The sequence below is a fragment of the Dipodomys spectabilis genome, unplaced genomic scaffold, assembly GCF_019054845.1.
Source record: "Dipodomys spectabilis isolate Male_0828 unplaced genomic scaffold, ASM1905484v1 ptg000261l, whole genome shotgun sequence".
Taxonomy (NCBI): Eukaryota; Metazoa; Chordata; class Mammalia; order Rodentia; family Heteromyidae; genus Dipodomys; species Dipodomys spectabilis.
In genome coordinates, this window is record NW_024870938.1 from 229,836 (window position 1) to 246,705 (window position 16,870).

At 43.9% G+C, this 16,870-nt stretch overlaps 1 protein-coding gene across 1 annotated transcript in view; it reads right to left on the minus strand.

Moving 5' to 3' along the window:
* LOC122125100 (high density lipoprotein binding protein) overlaps positions 1 to 16,870 on the minus strand; it is a 71,840-nt gene that overhangs the window by 44,442 nt on the left and 10,528 nt on the right. The window lies entirely within an intron of this gene.

A 16,870-nucleotide genomic window follows, 5' to 3' on the forward strand; every position in this document is an offset into this window, starting at 1 on the left:
TTTGGGGAGGCTCAGAAAGAGGGACAAAGGGTAAACAAATGCAGCAGTGGTACTCATTACACACTATGTTGAAAATGAACTATACAACTTGTGGGTGGGGATGGTAAGAAAAAACAGAGAGGGAAAAGGAGGAGGTGCACTGTCCAAAAATGCTGAACAACAGTCAGCACTCATAATGTGAGGAGACTGTAGAAAGAGCACCAAAGTTCTCTCGATTCCTGAGTTCAGAATCTTGCTCTGTTAATCATTTGGGTCACCTTGGCTAGTTGTTCAAGTGTTCAACTTTTACATTTTCAAATGTTAGGGGCCTTTCCTGTAAGTTGTAGCAAAATCTGAAAGAACTTGACCTAGGAAAGTTTCACTGAAGGGGCTGGGAAGGTGGCTCAGTGGTAGAGCGCTTGCCTTGCACGCATGAGGCCCTGGGTTCGATTCCTCAGCACCACATAAGCAAAAAGAAAAAAGCCGGAAGTGGCGCTGTGGCTCAAGTGGTAGAGTGCTATGAGCTGAAGAGCTGAGGGACAGCGCTCAGGCCCAGAGTTCAGGCCCCATGACCGAACCCCCCCCCCAAAAAAAGAAAGGTTTCACTGAAGATACCAGCATTTAATTCTACTAAATAAACACACCAGTCTACTAAATGAATATATTTAATGTAATACTCTATGACATCAGCTTTATTAAGTGCTGAAGCAATCAGCACATGCTGTCTTCAACTGAATAAAGAATATTTCTTAAAGCCTAAATCAACAATATGTATCAGATGAATAACTTTTTAAAAAAGAGGTTGGGACAAATGTTAGGTTCAAACAAATTAGCAGATTTCCATAAAAATGAAACAGACTACTCTTCAGAATTGTGCTGGCCAGTTTGTCTGGGTCACTTGTGTCTAGTTCAGATTGTAGTTTGAGATATACACCAGGTTTGTTGATTTTTTAATTGACTTAAGCCGGGAACCAGTGGCTCACACCTGTAATCCTAGCTACTCAGGAGGCTGAGATCTGAGGAATGCGGTTCAAAGCCAGCCCCGGCAGGAAAGTCTGTGAGACTCTTATCTCCAATTAGCCACCAGCAAACTGGAAGCAAAATGGCAGACTTAGGTGCTGTCTGTAGGCCCTGAGTTCAAGCCCCATGACTGACAAAAAGAAAGAAAAAGAAAAAAGACTTAGTAAACAAGATACAATATAAAACATTGTAGTAGTTTTTATACTGCTCACTTATGAAAATGGTATTAGGATAGACTTGGTAAAGTGAAATATACCATTATTTGCCTCTGTTTATATTTTAAGGAAAGTACTAGAAAAATAAAAACTAACTGTGCGGTCCATCTTATGTTCTTATTGAATGCTGGTGCTATGGTGATGACTCTTTCAAACTACAGCTGACAAAGGTTGTTTCTCTTATTAAACCTCAAATCACTCGTTGCAAAACTTTTGTTTATAATGAATACTTTTCCATTCTGGGTGAAAATGGTTGTCATCTGGGTCATAAAAACATCCCATATGCCGCACACACACTCCGGGCATGTGGCAGATGGGCATCTCAGAGACTCCTGGGAAAAGGCCAAAGGTAAGACTTTGGGTGTTTCCTCCAAGAACTCAACAGTTCTTTTAAGAAATGGGCAACGGATGCAAACAGACCTTTCACAGAAACATGCAATTTTATTCATTTTATAAAGTAAAACACAAATGCAAAGTAAGATTCAGTTCTACATGTTACTCTCAGTTTGGCAAAAATATAATGTGATGACTGTCAGTAGACATGGAAAATGTCTAGCTGGAGGAGTAAATTGGTGTGATCTCTCTGGAGAGCACACATTTTAATTACATATTGACATTTAGGACATGAACTACTTGATTGAACAATTCTTACTTGGTACAGGAGAACATCCTAGGTGCCCTCTTCCAGTGACCTGTGACAGCCCAAGGTCCAGCCCCAGGGAGCGAGGGAGGAGATGATGGCAGGACCACTAACAAACGGCCTGGTTGCCCTGACTGCCATTCCCACCAGGGATGTGGCTTCTTAGGAAGACTCCACTGGGCCTCCTCTCAATCCTGCTTGTTACTGTAACCACACTTAAAAATAGCACAGAACAGCTGGGTACCAGTGGCTTACACCTATAATCCTAGCTACGCAGGGGGCGAGATCAGAGAATCACAGTTCAAAGCCAGCCTACACAGAATAGTCCAATTAACCAGCAAAATATCAGAGATTGGAGGCAAGGAAGCCCAGCAAGCATACAAGGCCCCCAAGTTCAAGCTATGGTGTATATGTGAACACACACACACACACACACACACACACACACACACACACACACACACACACACACACACACAAAAACGTGTGATGCTTCTGAATTTAACTTTACCAGACCAAAATTCTCTGGAAGGGTAAACTGCTTTTAAAAAGTCTATCATTGGGAGAAATGTTTAAAATTTCAAAAAGTCTTACCTTCTAATTGTTTTCCTAAATTTTTGATCCAATTAAAACAAATGGATACTGAAAATCTTTTTAAGTAAGAAAGTAAGCCAAACAGTAGGCCCACTTCAAATGGCACAGCCAAGGCCCCACCATGACCAAATGCCAGAGTGAACATCAGAGCCTCAACTAGCATCAGCTACACCCACTGCTACCCGCCAGAAAGAGGCAGTTCTGCGAGCTATCCACATGCAACCAGCCTGTGAGAGAGATATGTTTTCATATTGAAAGGTCACTCAAATATTGGAGAAAAATAAAAACCAGAAAGGGAGGGAGTGTCCTAACCCAACACCAGCAGCTAGTCAGGGAGGAGCAGCCTGACCCACAGAACAGCAAAGGGCGCAGTTAGGAGCACAGTATCTACAAACAGTGTGTGATCTTGAGTTCTTACACCACCCAACCAGAGAGTGCGTGGCCAGCTCACGTTCCTGCGAGAGACCCAGGAGGCACCACTCACTTCCAGCGGGGACTCTTCCACCTTGAAAAGCAAAGAGCTGCTCTGGCAGAGTGGCTACTGCATCAGCACAAGGCACTCTCAAGACATTTTCTTTGGGGTTGGGAAGGTGGCTCAGTGGTAGAGCGCTTGCCTTGCATGCCTGAGGCCCTGGGTTCGATTCCTCAGCACCACATAAGCAAAAAAAAAAAAAAAAAAGCCAGAAGTGGCGCTGTGGCTCAAGTGGTAGAGTGCTAGCCTTGAGCTGAAGAGCTGAGGAACAGCGCCCAGGCCCAGAGTTCAGGCCCCACGACCGAACCCTCCCCCCCAAAAAAGACATTTTCTTTGCTGTTTTGGAAGATCATGTGTTCAGCAAGAACTCAAGTAAAATTCTGCTGTCAGTTTCAGTGTGAGGGACTGGTGACTACAGGAAGTCTGTGCCTTGATTTTAACCCATGAAACCACAGGTCTGGTAGAACATACAGAGCTGCATTTGAGAATCTGGAGATCTTTGCTGGAAAGGTCCTCATCTGGAGAGCTCTGTCAAGCTACCACCCCACCCCCAGGAACAACCAGTGAAACTCTGTGCAGACACACTTCACCTGGCACCACAAAAACAGGCCCCGAGAGTGGCCAGGCTTCCCTACATTGGAGCCCCAAGAACAAGTAAGAGGGCAGACCCAATGCCCACCAGAAAAGGCCATTCAGTATGAGCCTTGCCTTGCTCTCCAGGGGAGATCCTTGGAGTGACTTGTGAAAAAGACTAACCACGCTTCAGCGTGGGATGCCCCTGTGCCCAGGAGCTCAGAGCCCTCAGGGAGTCCAGCCTCAACTGTAATGGTGTTTCTGAGAAAGACAACAAAGGCTGGTAGAGCAGCAATGGCTATAGGTTCTACAATTCAAGAAATAACTTTAAAGCTGAGTATAAATCTTACTGAACTACAAGAAACGAAAGGGTTGAAAGTTTAATCAAGGGTAAGGATTTATTACCTTTCATTTATTTCCTATAAAGCTCCATAATCTAGACTTAGTTTAACTCATGTTAAAAAAAACAAAACACAAAAACTAGGTAAAGTAATGGGTGTAACACTTAAGAATTGGAGAGAAGAGGCAAAACGAGAGTTGTAGTCCTAGGTCAGTCAGGGACACAACTAAGACCCCTTCTCAAGTCAAAATACAGGATGGGGAGAAGGACAGAGGGAAAAAGGGAGAGAGAAAGGAGAGAGGGGAAATAGAGGGAGGAAGAAGAGAGCGAGGAAGAGAGAACGCAGACGAGTACCATGAACCACGAGAGCACTGATCAAGAAGTATAGTTAGTATTTGCTTATTATTAGCACAGACTCAACCCAGTGTGACAAGGCAATAACAAAATGACAAGAACATGGGAATGGAATGCTTTTCTACAGGCAGAAATAAACATCAGAAAAACAAGCTTTTGGGTTATCTCCTCTGCAGAGCACACAGCAAGCTGGCACTCAGAGGGGCCATCGACGTGGTGACCATAGGAAGTCTCCCTCCCCATCGCCTCTCATGTTTCCTTGTTCTCTTCAAAGAACTGTAGTAATACAAGTACAATACCCAGAACAAACACTTTGCCTCTAACTTAGAAAGTTGAAATAATGGACTCAGAAAACATGATTTCTAGCAGGGCGCTGGCAGCTTCTGCCTGTCATCCTAGCTACTCAGGAGGCTGAGATGAGGATCATGGTTCAAAGCCAGCCCGGGCAGGAAAGTCCATGAGACTCTTAGTTCTAATTACCCACCAGAAAACCATTAGTGGCACTGTGGCTCAAGTGGTAGAGCGCTCACCTTGAGCTGAAGAGCTGAGGGACAGCACCCAGGCCCAGAGTTCATGTCCCACGACTGACAAAAAAAAAGAAAGAAAGAAAACATGATTCCCATCCAAAAGGTAGTAACCTGGATGTTTCATTTGTCAGGGGAGAAAGCTGGATGGCACAAGAACACAACTATAGCTCCTACTATGAGGGAGATTAAGGACCTTTCTATGAGGCTCCCAGGAACAACCACAGAACGGGGATCAGCAACAAGGGGCCAGTGCCCTCCACAGCCACCACTCTAGCTGGCCTTGGGTGCTAGCTACACGGTCTGAGAGTGATGGCGGAAACGCAGCGTTAGATGAAGAGGTAATCTAGCTAGCATGTGAGAACTATCTGATAAGGGCAAGAACAGAGACAGAAATAGAGGGCTAAAAATGTTTGGGGACAAACACAACTTATAGATGGAAAGGAGGTGAATAAACCACATTCCATCCACAAATGAGGCAATTCAGAGCAGGGGAGGAACTCCCATTGCTGAGCATGGTCTCCAAGGTACACAGGTAAAGAAAACACAGGTGCAGGCCATGCAATCTTCTGTGACAACAAGACAGAAATGCAAAGGTATATGTATCTGTTTATATTTCCAAAAAGAAGGAACCAACAAGGGAATGAACAAGAGAGCGGGGGACAGAGACAGAAACTAAACTCATCTGAATGCACTTTTAGATGTACACAAGCCAGAGAATATACTAAAATAAAAATCGAATGATAGGAATAGCTTTATATGTGTTGCTCAGGTGAGTTGGGAGGTAATCAAGTCTATATATTAAGAATCAAGATATTAGGTGGGCGCCGGTGCTCACGCCTGCCATCCTAGCTATTCAGGAGGCTGAGATCTGAGAATTGCAGTTCAAAGCCAGCCAGGGCAGGGAAGTCCATGAGACATCTTGTCTCCAATTAATCACCAGAAAACCAGAAGTGGTGCTGTGGCTCAAATGGTAAGAGTACTAGCCTTGAGCAAAAGAGCTTAGGGACAGTGCCAGGACCAGAGTTCACGCCCCACAACCGACCCAAAACCCCAAGATTTTTAGCCTAAGAAAAAGATATACATCTAGGTAAAAATTTTATAAATTGTTATTAAGTTGAAAATATCTACACTCATGATTTTTTTTCTCTCTTAAAAAGTAGGAGGGCAGTCTTAGCTGTCGTTTCACCATTGGGAGTTTGCTGCCAGGGGTCAAAGAAGGTTGAGAAATGAGGTAGTGAAGAGCTAGCGGGTCCAGCTATGGACAAAGGCACTACTAGAAAAGCAGAAGCTGAAATGGTGGTGTCTGAGTTGTCTACTAGTTTTGTCCGCAACTTCTGCTCTTGGGTCCAGAGTGGAGACCACAAATAAAGGTATGAAGAGTCTGCATCTGCATGACAACAGTGCACGTTGAGCTTTAAGCCAAGGCTGGGAGTTTAACATTGGAGTTAGGTATTTTAGAATAACTCCATCTTCGGACCTGGAGTGAAAGATCATGAGTTTAAGTCCAGCCAGGGTTACATGACAGAATCCAATCCAAGAACTGTAGGCAGACACTTGGTTTGAAAACATTAAGGGTCTCTAAGCCAGCAGCAAGATTGGAGCTTACACATTATAAGATAGCAGCTGTCTGTCTGGATGATCTGGGATTGAAAAGTACAAAGGCATAATTAATTTTTACTTAAATTAAGTTTCTACAAACCACTTAGGAAAAAACAAGTGGAAGGGTTCCTGAGTTATCTGTACAGCACACAGCCCGTGGCAGTCAGTACTCCTAGCAGAGACCATGGTGCACCATTTTCCTTAGAGTCCCAGCCAACTCTGACCGTGAGCAGATGTGAACAGGGTGGACAGTCTTGCTGTGGCAGAAAGCAAGGGAGCAGCCAAAGACTAGCAACAGGGTGGGTTTGGGGTTCCAATGGGCTTCATCACAACTACCTAAAAGTGAACAAGTGTATGATTCTAGGGAAAAGGCTACAAAAACACATCTTACCTCTGGAAGCTGCAGTCCTGGCACCAATAAAGAAACGTCCATTCTCCCTTTCTCTAGTAGGAGTCACATTTCAAGCTGACCAGATTAATTGGAGACCCTTTCTTATGTAAGACGGGCAACTAACAAGTGTAGAAATAGAATTAGAAAAAAAAATTAATCTAAATCCTAATTCCTGGAACCTGTAAATGTTATAAAAACTAAGAACGCTGAGATTACCTGGGACTTAGAGGTGGGAGTAAAATGTAACCAAAGTAGCCTCTAGATCATGTATTTAAAAGATGAAGGAGCAGGGTGTGGTAGCAGGAAGATCTGGAGTTCTAGGCAGAGTACTTACTTAACAATTAACTTTGGTTTGACAAAGATAAAGGAAAAAGCACATAACCACACAGTGATACAATATTATCTTTGGTTCTGAAAGTGTTTAAAAGGATTGCAATTATATTTTCTGGTAGCTCCCAAGGAAATGGGAACTTCTTTGCTCATAGGGGCCTTACAAATTATTTTTGTATTTCACTGACAGTAACTGGGTCCTGAGCCCATTAGAGGACAAATAACTATAGCCCAGGGGCTGAAGGGATGGGATATGTCTATAAGTCATAGCCAACCAGAGTCCGTTCAAGCAGCTGAGCCATTCTATGCAAAGCACAAGGCTCCTACCTGGTGGAAAGGGAAAAATCAAGGCAGGGTTTTGCCTCTCCCAAAAAGTAGAAGTTGCAAAGAGATTATCTGCTATAAACCAGTTTGCAAAACTGCACAATTGAAATACTACATTAGACGAACAAACCAATCACAAAACTGAGAAAACAAGACACTATGACTTTATAAGGTCTACTCTAGAAATGCAAGAATGATTCAATTCCAGGAAATGTTTATTTATAGCTTAATAGAGGCACATACATGACTGATAAAAAAAAATTCACTTAAAAAAGGCTACCTAAAACACCATTTCTTAGAATAACATATTTAGTAAAATACTATAATTATGATACTAAAATGATTAATAAAATGACAAAGATGTTACTACTGTCAAAGACTTGCAAACCTGGGCATCGGTGGCTCACGCCTGTCATCCTAGCTACTCAGGAGGCTGAGATCTGAGGATTGCGGTTCAAAGCCAGCCCAGCCTGGGCAGGAAAGTCTGTGAGACTCTTATCTCCAATAAGCCACCAGAAAACCAGAAGTGGTGCTGTGCCTCAAGTGATAGAGCGCTAGTCTTCAGCTGAAGAGCTGAGGGACAGCGCCCAGGCCCAGAGTTCAAGCCCCACAACCGACAAAAAAAAAAAAAAAAAAGACTTGCAAGCATACCAGCTAAGGAAATAAAAATAGACTGTCTACAGATTACCTCAATATTATAATGAAGTTCTAGAAGTACGTAAGGAACTTCAGGCTGTCTGAAAAGCAGTTATATACATACACGGAAATGTGTGTGCCTGCTCTCAGGAGAGAGAGCCTAAAATCACAGAGATGTAACAACAAAAGATGTGTGCTCTATTACAAGTTCATAACAAGTGCCCTTATAACAGAGAGGCAGAGTAATAACACTGGGTGACAAGCAAAGGAAATGTGGCGGCAGGTGTCAAGGGCTGCAGAGGCAATCGATGGTCCTCTCCTAAGAGCCCCCAAAGGCCACGTGGGGCCTTCTGGATTGTGAGAAAGTCAACTGTTGTAAGCTATTGGTTGTAGAAAAGTAATACAACATCCCAGGGGGTTTTTTGTTTTGTGGGTCGTAAGGCTTGAACTCTGGGCCTGGGCGCTGTCCCTGAGCTCTTCAGCTCAAGGCCAGCACTCTACCACTTGAGCATAGAGCCACTTCCAGCCTTTTCTATTTAGGTGGCGCTGAGGAATGGAACCCAGGGCCTCATGCATGCGAGGCAAGCACTCTACTGCTGAGCCACCTTCCAGCTGAGCCACCTTCCCAGCCCCATTTTGTTGTTGTTTTGTTTTTTTGGTGGTGTTTTTTTTTTTTCTAAACTGTAAAAGGGCCAGTTGCGTGTGGCTCACACCTGCAACCCTAGCAATTCAGAAGGCTGAGATCTCACCAGCTGGGGCAGGAATGTAAGACTTATCTCCAAGTAACCACCAAAAAGCCAGAAGTGGAGCTGCAGCTCAAGTAGTACAGCGCTAGCCTTGAGCAAAAATGCAGGGACAGTACCCAGGCCCTGAGTTCAAGCCCCAGAACCAACACACAACAAACCAACACACAGACACGTAGACACACAGACACAGACACACACAGAGTATTCTCAATTTACGTAAAACCAAAACCAGCCTACAAAATTATACAATGAAATAAAATAACAAAAATAAAATTGCAGCCAGGAGCTAGTGAAAACCCAGGCTGGGCAGGAAAGTGTGTCAGACTCATCTCCATGAAACTGGGGGGATGGAGGGTGGGGGTGGCGGGGGAACGTGTAGGGAGACAGAGACAGAGACACAGAGAGAAACAATGAGAAAAGAAAAGCAAAGCCAGAAGCAGAGCTATGGCTCAAGTGATAGAGCACTAAAGTTCAGGGACAGAACCCAGGCCCTGAGTTCAAGCCCCAAGACCGACCGACCAACACACACACACACACACACACACACACACACACACACACACACACACACACACACACACACACACACACACACACACACACACACACACACACAGAGTCATCACTTAAACTTAGCAAAAAAAAAAAAAATACATTACTAAATAATAGTAATTAGTGCCAGGCCAGGCGCCAGTAGCTCATGCCTGTAATCCTAGCTACTCAGATCCTCAATCTGAGGATCATGATTCAAAGCCAGCCGGGGCATTAAAGTCCCTGAGACTCTTATCTCCAATAAACCATGAGAAAACTGCAAGTGGCGCTGTGGTTCAAGCGGTAGAGCGCTCGCCTTGAGCTGAAGAGCTGAGGGACAGCGCCCAGGCCCAGAGTTCAAGCTCCACGACTGACAAAAGAAAATTAACAATAATAATAGTAAGTAGGACTTGGTAGTATTGGCTAAGGAAGAGGCAAATCAATAAAGAAAATGTACTTAAACATACCAATGATCTTACCCATAGATCCAGAACTAGGCTAATTTGCTACCCACTTTGAAAAAAAAAATACATTTGATCCCTACTTCACAACATACTCCAAAATAAATCTGAGTTGCATCAGAAATCTGGATATAAACAAGAATTGAAGACTTGGAAGATTGAAAAAGAAAACCTGTGATTTGGGAGCGGAAGGGACACAAAAAAAACACCTCAGTGACAGATAGTAGCCACCATTAAAGGAGGACCCTGACTCACCTGAGCGAGTCAGAGATTGTGAGCCTCACAGCAAAGAACAGCTGAGGGAGTAGTTAGGGTACAAAGCTGAGTTTTTCTGATAGGAAAACCTATCAGTAGGCTAGGCTACAATAAGATGTCAAAGTTACAGACAAGAAATTAAACTTCCCATAAACACACATTCATCCATCCTCAGGTAGCCCTTATTCAATGAGACTGGCAAAGATAAACAAGTGATTATTCGGTTTTTGCAATAGTAAGGGAAGAGTTTACTACTCAAAGGGTGAGGATATATGAAATTAGAAAAAAACTTAGGAACAGAATTGAAACACACACGTGATGCAATTCACAGAAGCTGCTCTCCAGAGGCACCAGCAGATTGCAATAAGCACACACTAGCAGGCACAAGGCGCTCATGGAAGCATTGTTACAAGTGTGGGTTACTAAGTGTTGATAGGCTATCAACCACCTCACCCCAACAATACAGTAACATGTTAACAAGTGTTGACTGTTGTTACAACAATCAGGGGCAAGGGTTCACAAGAAGAGGCTGGTTATATACAGTGTGTGTAAGGAAGGAAATCTATCAAAGACCTCTTGATCTAGGGTCTCCACTGTTGAAAAATGCAGTTAACCACTAGGAAAGGGAAAAACTGAAATAATACAATTACAAGTGGGGATACTAAAATGAATCAACTGATAGGGCTAAAGGGTGGTAACACGCCCAACACCAACGTACCTGGCTGGTGTCCAGACCCTGTTTCTCTGAGTATTCAACGTCATGAAAGGAAGCCAGCCTCCATGAAAGAAGAGGTAGATTTCGGCTCTAGCACAAAACAAGCATGTGAAGAGCTGGGAACAGCAGAGAACAAGGAAGACACAGAGACTAGCCTGAGGGGTCAAACTGGACATTACTAGTATAAAATAAAATGAAGACAAGATCTACTGGAAAAGGTGGGAAGCTATGAGTCAATACTGGTTAAAGTAAAACTTTGTGATAGCTAAAAAATGGAAAGTTTGACTTAGCTTCAAAAGTATAGTATTATTAATTACAAAGACTTTATTGTCAAAGTCTAAGCCGTGTGCTGGTGGCTCACGCCTGTAATCCTAGCTACTCAAGAGGCTGAGATCTGAGGATCACCGTTCAAAGCCAGCGCAGGCAGTCTCCAATGAACCAGCAGAAAACCGGAAGTGGCACTGTGGCTCAAGTGGTAGAGCTCTAGCCTTGAGCTAGAGAGTTCAGGGACAGCACCCAGGCCCAGAGTTCAAGGTCAAGCCCCATGACTGACCAACCCCCCCCAGCCCCCTCCCTGCCCAAACCTCCAAAAAAAAAAGTCTGACAGGCATCTTAAACAAGCATTTAAGTGACCATAATTTATAATGGGGCAAATTGAAATCCTATCTGACAAAATGCAGAGAAGACCTAAGCATCCCTTTTGTGGTATTCTTGTCAAAGACAAGTCCTACATCTAATCAGAGAGAAACATCAAAGTTTCTAAGTGACATTCTGCCGGGGATCATTTAAAGTGGCATGGTTTAGGAAAAGTCAAGGCAAGACAGACTATCCCAAGTTTGTAGGAGATTACGGTTACTTGACCATAACATATTAACAGGCGATTCTGAATGGGTTGTTTGGGAGAGGTGTGAGTGGGTCTGAGGTCAACAGGTAAAATGACTCAGCCTGGTTGGACTTTGGGCCAGGAAAATATTTCAGTCGTTCAAATAAAAAGCGACAGACCCTATTTGCAACTCTCTTTAAGTTCAAAATCTTTTTTTTCCCCCTTTCAAGGCTACCACTCCACTACTTGAGTCATGGCTCAACTTCGTCATCTTTTTTCCTCTCTTTTTTTTTTTTTTTTGGGGGGGGGAAGGGGGGTTGAATTCAGTGCCTAGGCACTGTCCCTGAGCTTTTCTGCTCAGGGCTAGCATTCTACCACTTTGAGCAACAGCTCCAGTCTCATGGCCTTTCCAGCCTAAGCTGACTTTGAACCTTGACCCTCAGATTTCAGCCTCCCGAGTAGCTAGGGTTATAGGCTGAGTTTTTCCCCATCCAGTAAAATGTTGGCTATATATTTCTTCTATGTAGCCTTTGTTAGGTGGAGGGAGTGATGTTACTATCCATATTTTCTTTAGGGCTCTAATCATGAAGGATTGCACTTTTTTTTTTTTTGCTATAGCTTTTTAATCTGTCTGTTGAGATGATCGTATGATTCTGTAAGATGTATTGTGTGGATCCATTCATCTCTGGAAAGCATGCAAATTGCATCCATTGATATATTTTAGATACATTTAGTTTTTTATGGCCTTTAAAAAGTTGTGCAAAGGGGTTTCAATATGACATGCCAAATTATGTGTAAAATGCATCTTGTATTACTTTAATGTGTTGGCAAATTCCATTTGCAAGTACTTTCTTGAGTATGTGTGCAATTGTATTAATCAAGAAAAAAATAAATGGCTCAGTATGTATTGTGCTCACATTCTGACTTCTGGAACTGAAAGGTCTGTATAACTATTAATAAATATTAAAAATTAATAGAGAAATGTACTGCATATAACCAGAAAAATGAACTCAACTTGGAAACAAACACAATAATAAACATCAATATAGGAAACAAAGTCAAATAACAATGGCCATCCAAGTTCAAAGCCAACCCAAATTTTGACTATAAATTCAATTAAAGTTCAAGAACTAAGTTCAACACGTTTCATTCACATTTTATAACAAGGATATAACTATATGGCCCCTCAGTCATTTGTCAAAGTTCATGAAAATAGATGTTATTTATTCTCTGTGTGTGTGTGTGCACGAGTGTGCACTTACACATGCACACATGTTGTGATCTGGTCCTGGGACTTTAACTCAGGGCCTGGGCACTGTCCTTGAGCTGTTTACAGCTCCACTTGCTATAGTGGTTAATTGGAGATAAGAGTCTCATGGAGGGCTGGGAAGGTGCCTCAGTGGTAGAGCGCTTGCCTTGCATGCATGAGGCCCTGGGTTGGATTCCTCAGCACCACATAAGCAAAAAGAAAAAAGCCGGAAGTGGCGCTGTGGCTCAAGTGGTAGAGCGCTAGCCTTGAGCTGAAGAGCTGAGGGACAGTGCCCAGGCCCAGAGTTCAGGCCCCACAACCAGACCCAAAAAAAAAAGTCTCATGGATTTTCCTGTCCAGGATGGCTTCAAACTGTGATCCTCAGATCTCTCAGCCTCCTCAGTAGCTAAGATTTAGAGACATGAGCCACCAGTACCCAGCAAAAGCAGATTTCTTAACCAGTAGAAAGCGACAAGAAAGCCACTGTAAGGAGTTGCACAATGGTTCATTCCAGACAAGTTCAGGGTCTATGTGGAACGTGTTTCCCCTTCTACCCTAACAGGCAGGCCTACTGCAAGTATTGTAGACCCAATCACAGCCTATTCTGAAGAAGAGCAAAACTCAGGGATGTGTATAGTCATATACAAGTAACAGGATCCAAGGCTAGAAAGGACTGTCTGTCAGCAGTGGCTAAAAGACAGACATACAAATACATGCACATGCAAGTCTACAGGATTGGAGGGAATCAAAGTACCCATCCGAATGAAACATTCTTAAACTGCTAATGCATCCTAAGTTGGCAAGATGCCAAAACAGCCTTCAACAGAGCCAAACATCCAATAGCAAAAAACAAACACTGCAGAAGTTAATGGGTATGATTGGCTGAAAGAGGAAAGAACCTCCATGGCTACTTCAGTCCAAACACACAGCCTGAAACCCAAAGGCTCACTTCTCTCCCCCCCTCACTCCCCACCTCTCCTCTCAGCATTTAAGCAGGCCAACCACCACATCTGCACCCTACGCAAACCTCTCTTAAAAGACCACCCTTTGTATGCCAGTGGAGGACAGACCAGCTTCTCACTGTTAACTCTGCCCAGCAGCACCACCTCTTTTCTCTGCTCACTTACCAATCTCAGAAGGACAGGGTGGCCATCAGCTATGGTGCCTGTGTAAACTAACAGTGGCTCCAGGCTCGGTATCGTGGCCCTCTCTCCTCAAGATGTTCCAGAGACTGCCAGGTGAACCTGGACGTCCAAGGGCCCAGTGCAAGGCAGTCCCACAGCCCCTCAGTGAGCCTTGCAGCCAACAGGGGCTGGTCTCAGGGGCTGATATCAAGTCAGTTCCCAACAGGAGCAGATGTATCAAAATAGAAGCCTTGTTTCAAAGGAAAAAACAAAGACAAAAACATTTCCTTTAAAATGATCTCTACTGCACTGATTTAAGCTAATACTTATAAAATGACTTAAATTTTTAAAAAGTAAACACAATTCATAATCCATTAGACACACTTATAAATACGTATTAATTCATTAGAAAGCATTTCACGTAAGGGTAACACATACGTGTCCAATGTTTTGTAGTATTGGTACAGGTAAGGAGAATGTAGCCTATTTGATTTCAGTCACAGTAGCCAGGAATTGCTGGGATGAAGAGTATGCACTTGTAATTACTGGCCATGTTCAGAAATCGGTACACTATATCTAATCTCAACAACAGAGAGGGAAGAAAAAGCAAACCCAAACTTCTACTCACACACACACACACACACACAGTAACAAGCAACGGGACTCCTAGATATGAGCAGCATAGAGACTCTTTTCTTGACTACCTAGGATTACAGGTGTGGGCACCAGTGCCAAGCTTTTCTTTCCTACTCTCTTAAGTTTTAAAGAAAAAGAGTAAAGAGTGTGCAAAAAGTTTTGCATTCTACACACCAAGGAGTCAAAAGCCATACTTTACATGAAAAAGGAACACTAGGAAGTCCCTCATCTTCATGTCCATTTCCAACCCTTCCCCCCTAGTTGCAGGAGTGTGGCTGTCACTCTTCACTGCCACACCCCTCTCAGCTCCTGGGGCAGAGCCCTTTCCCTGGCTTCCCCCCTTCCCCCAGGGGCCTTTGCATGGCAACCACAGTAGCAGCAGGCTCCCAGAGGCCTGCAGGCCTCCCGTGGCAGGCTGCAGCCGGTGGTGTTATCACTGAGCTCACAGAGGACAGCTCCCAACTCCCAGGCGGCTCAGAACTGCAGCAAGAAGCTCAACCACGTGATCCTTGTTGGCCTGACCTTGTTGTTCCCTGTGATCACGCTGCCAGTGAGTAGGTTTGACACCTACACAGCCACCAGGGTGTTCCACAGAGCGTCCCTGGGAGGCAGCGAACAGCTTCTGTAGCAAGGAAAGAAAACATTAACTGCACTCCTATGAACCAAGGCCACAAACCACAGTTCCATAGCATCAGTGCAGATCCCTGGCTAACCAAAGCCTACAAAGAGGATGCCAAAAGATCAAAGGAGTGATGCTCAATGAAGACACAAGAGGCAGTGCTGCAGAACACAGCTTTACACACCAGCAAAAGTGACAGTTTCCCACTACTGAATGGTGCGAAGACGGCAGACCCTGAAGAATGTGCTCAATGGAGGAAAGCACACTGATGTAAGCACTGCTGGGCCTGTCAAGTACAATCACACACAAACTTTAGAAAAAGCTCCTGAGTCCACTCCACATCCGGCATTTCTCCAGAACCTAACAAAGTGGATCTGGGTTCTAACAGCCCACTATAATTCCCCTAAAAGACAGTGAAAGGACAACAGTATCAGTATTAACGATCAACAGTATCCTGCTAACCCGTCAAACACGGGTGGGCACCTGCCATGCTCATGTTTCACTGCCAACAAGAATCCAAAACAAGGAAATGCACTATCAGTCAAAACAGCAATAGCATATCAGTAATCCTGAGTGGGAGCAGAAGCAGGCAAAATAAAGAGGGGAATTATTCCAAAACTTGTGCCTTAATGGCAAAAGGGCAGTGGTAAAGGCACTGGAGCTAGGTCACCGGCAGAATGATCAAGCACAGCGGTGGTCTAGACTAGAAAGACAATCCGATGGCTGCAGACTGACTTAGTTCCAGTGCTAATAAGCAGCAAGGTTACTATGGAGATAGACTTCGAATGTGTTAATGACTTTAGGACTGTGACTTAATTTTTTTTTTGCGGGGGGGGGGAGGGAGTTCTGTCGTGGGGCTTGAACTCTGAGACTGGGCGCTGTCCCTCAGCTCTTCAGCTCAAGGCTAGTGCTCTACCACTTGAATCACAACTCCACTTCTGGCTTTTTGGGTTGGAGATGAGAGTCTCATGGACTCTCCTGCCTGGGGTTGACTTCAATCCTTAATCCTCAGATCTCAGCCTCCTGAGTACCTAAGATTACAGGAGTGAGCCACTAGTGCCTGGCTTTGACTTTGATTTTTTCATGCCTTACCAGAAACCTACTTTTATGGTTTGTAGCTGGTGAAAAATAAATGTTTGCTAATTCAATCAATGAGGGGCACAGGACAACTTTATACAGTGTGTATTTTAGCACAATGCCTGGTTGGCCCCATTACTGATCTATAAGAGTTATGTGGACATAATATTACCTTTTTGATTATAAGATGTAGAGATGCCACACAAGCCTTCATACTAGGTAAATCTGCCAAGACTGAATATCTAAATATATGACCTACTATCGAGATAAAACAAATGGAAACAATGACAGACCTTAACTTTTCTAGGCCCCTGTCTTCTATGAAAAGGAGCTGGCTGATAAGAAGGCCTACCTTTTGGAGTCACTGTGAGGACTATGTGAGTTTCACTCAAGCCTGACATGGTAATGCCACTACTGGGACATAGCTCTAAGTCACGTCCCCAGTGCTTCACTCCACTGGGGTCAACTCTCCCAACTGAAAACCAGGGCCTGGGACAGCTCCATCCTGCAGGCCTTTTATGGACTGACCTTTAAGGAAGCGCTTCTCAACCTCTGAACTGCTGATATGTTGGATCAAACAATTTTTTTTTTTTTTTTTTTGTCAGTCGTGGGACTTGAACTCGGCTTGGGCGCTGTCCCT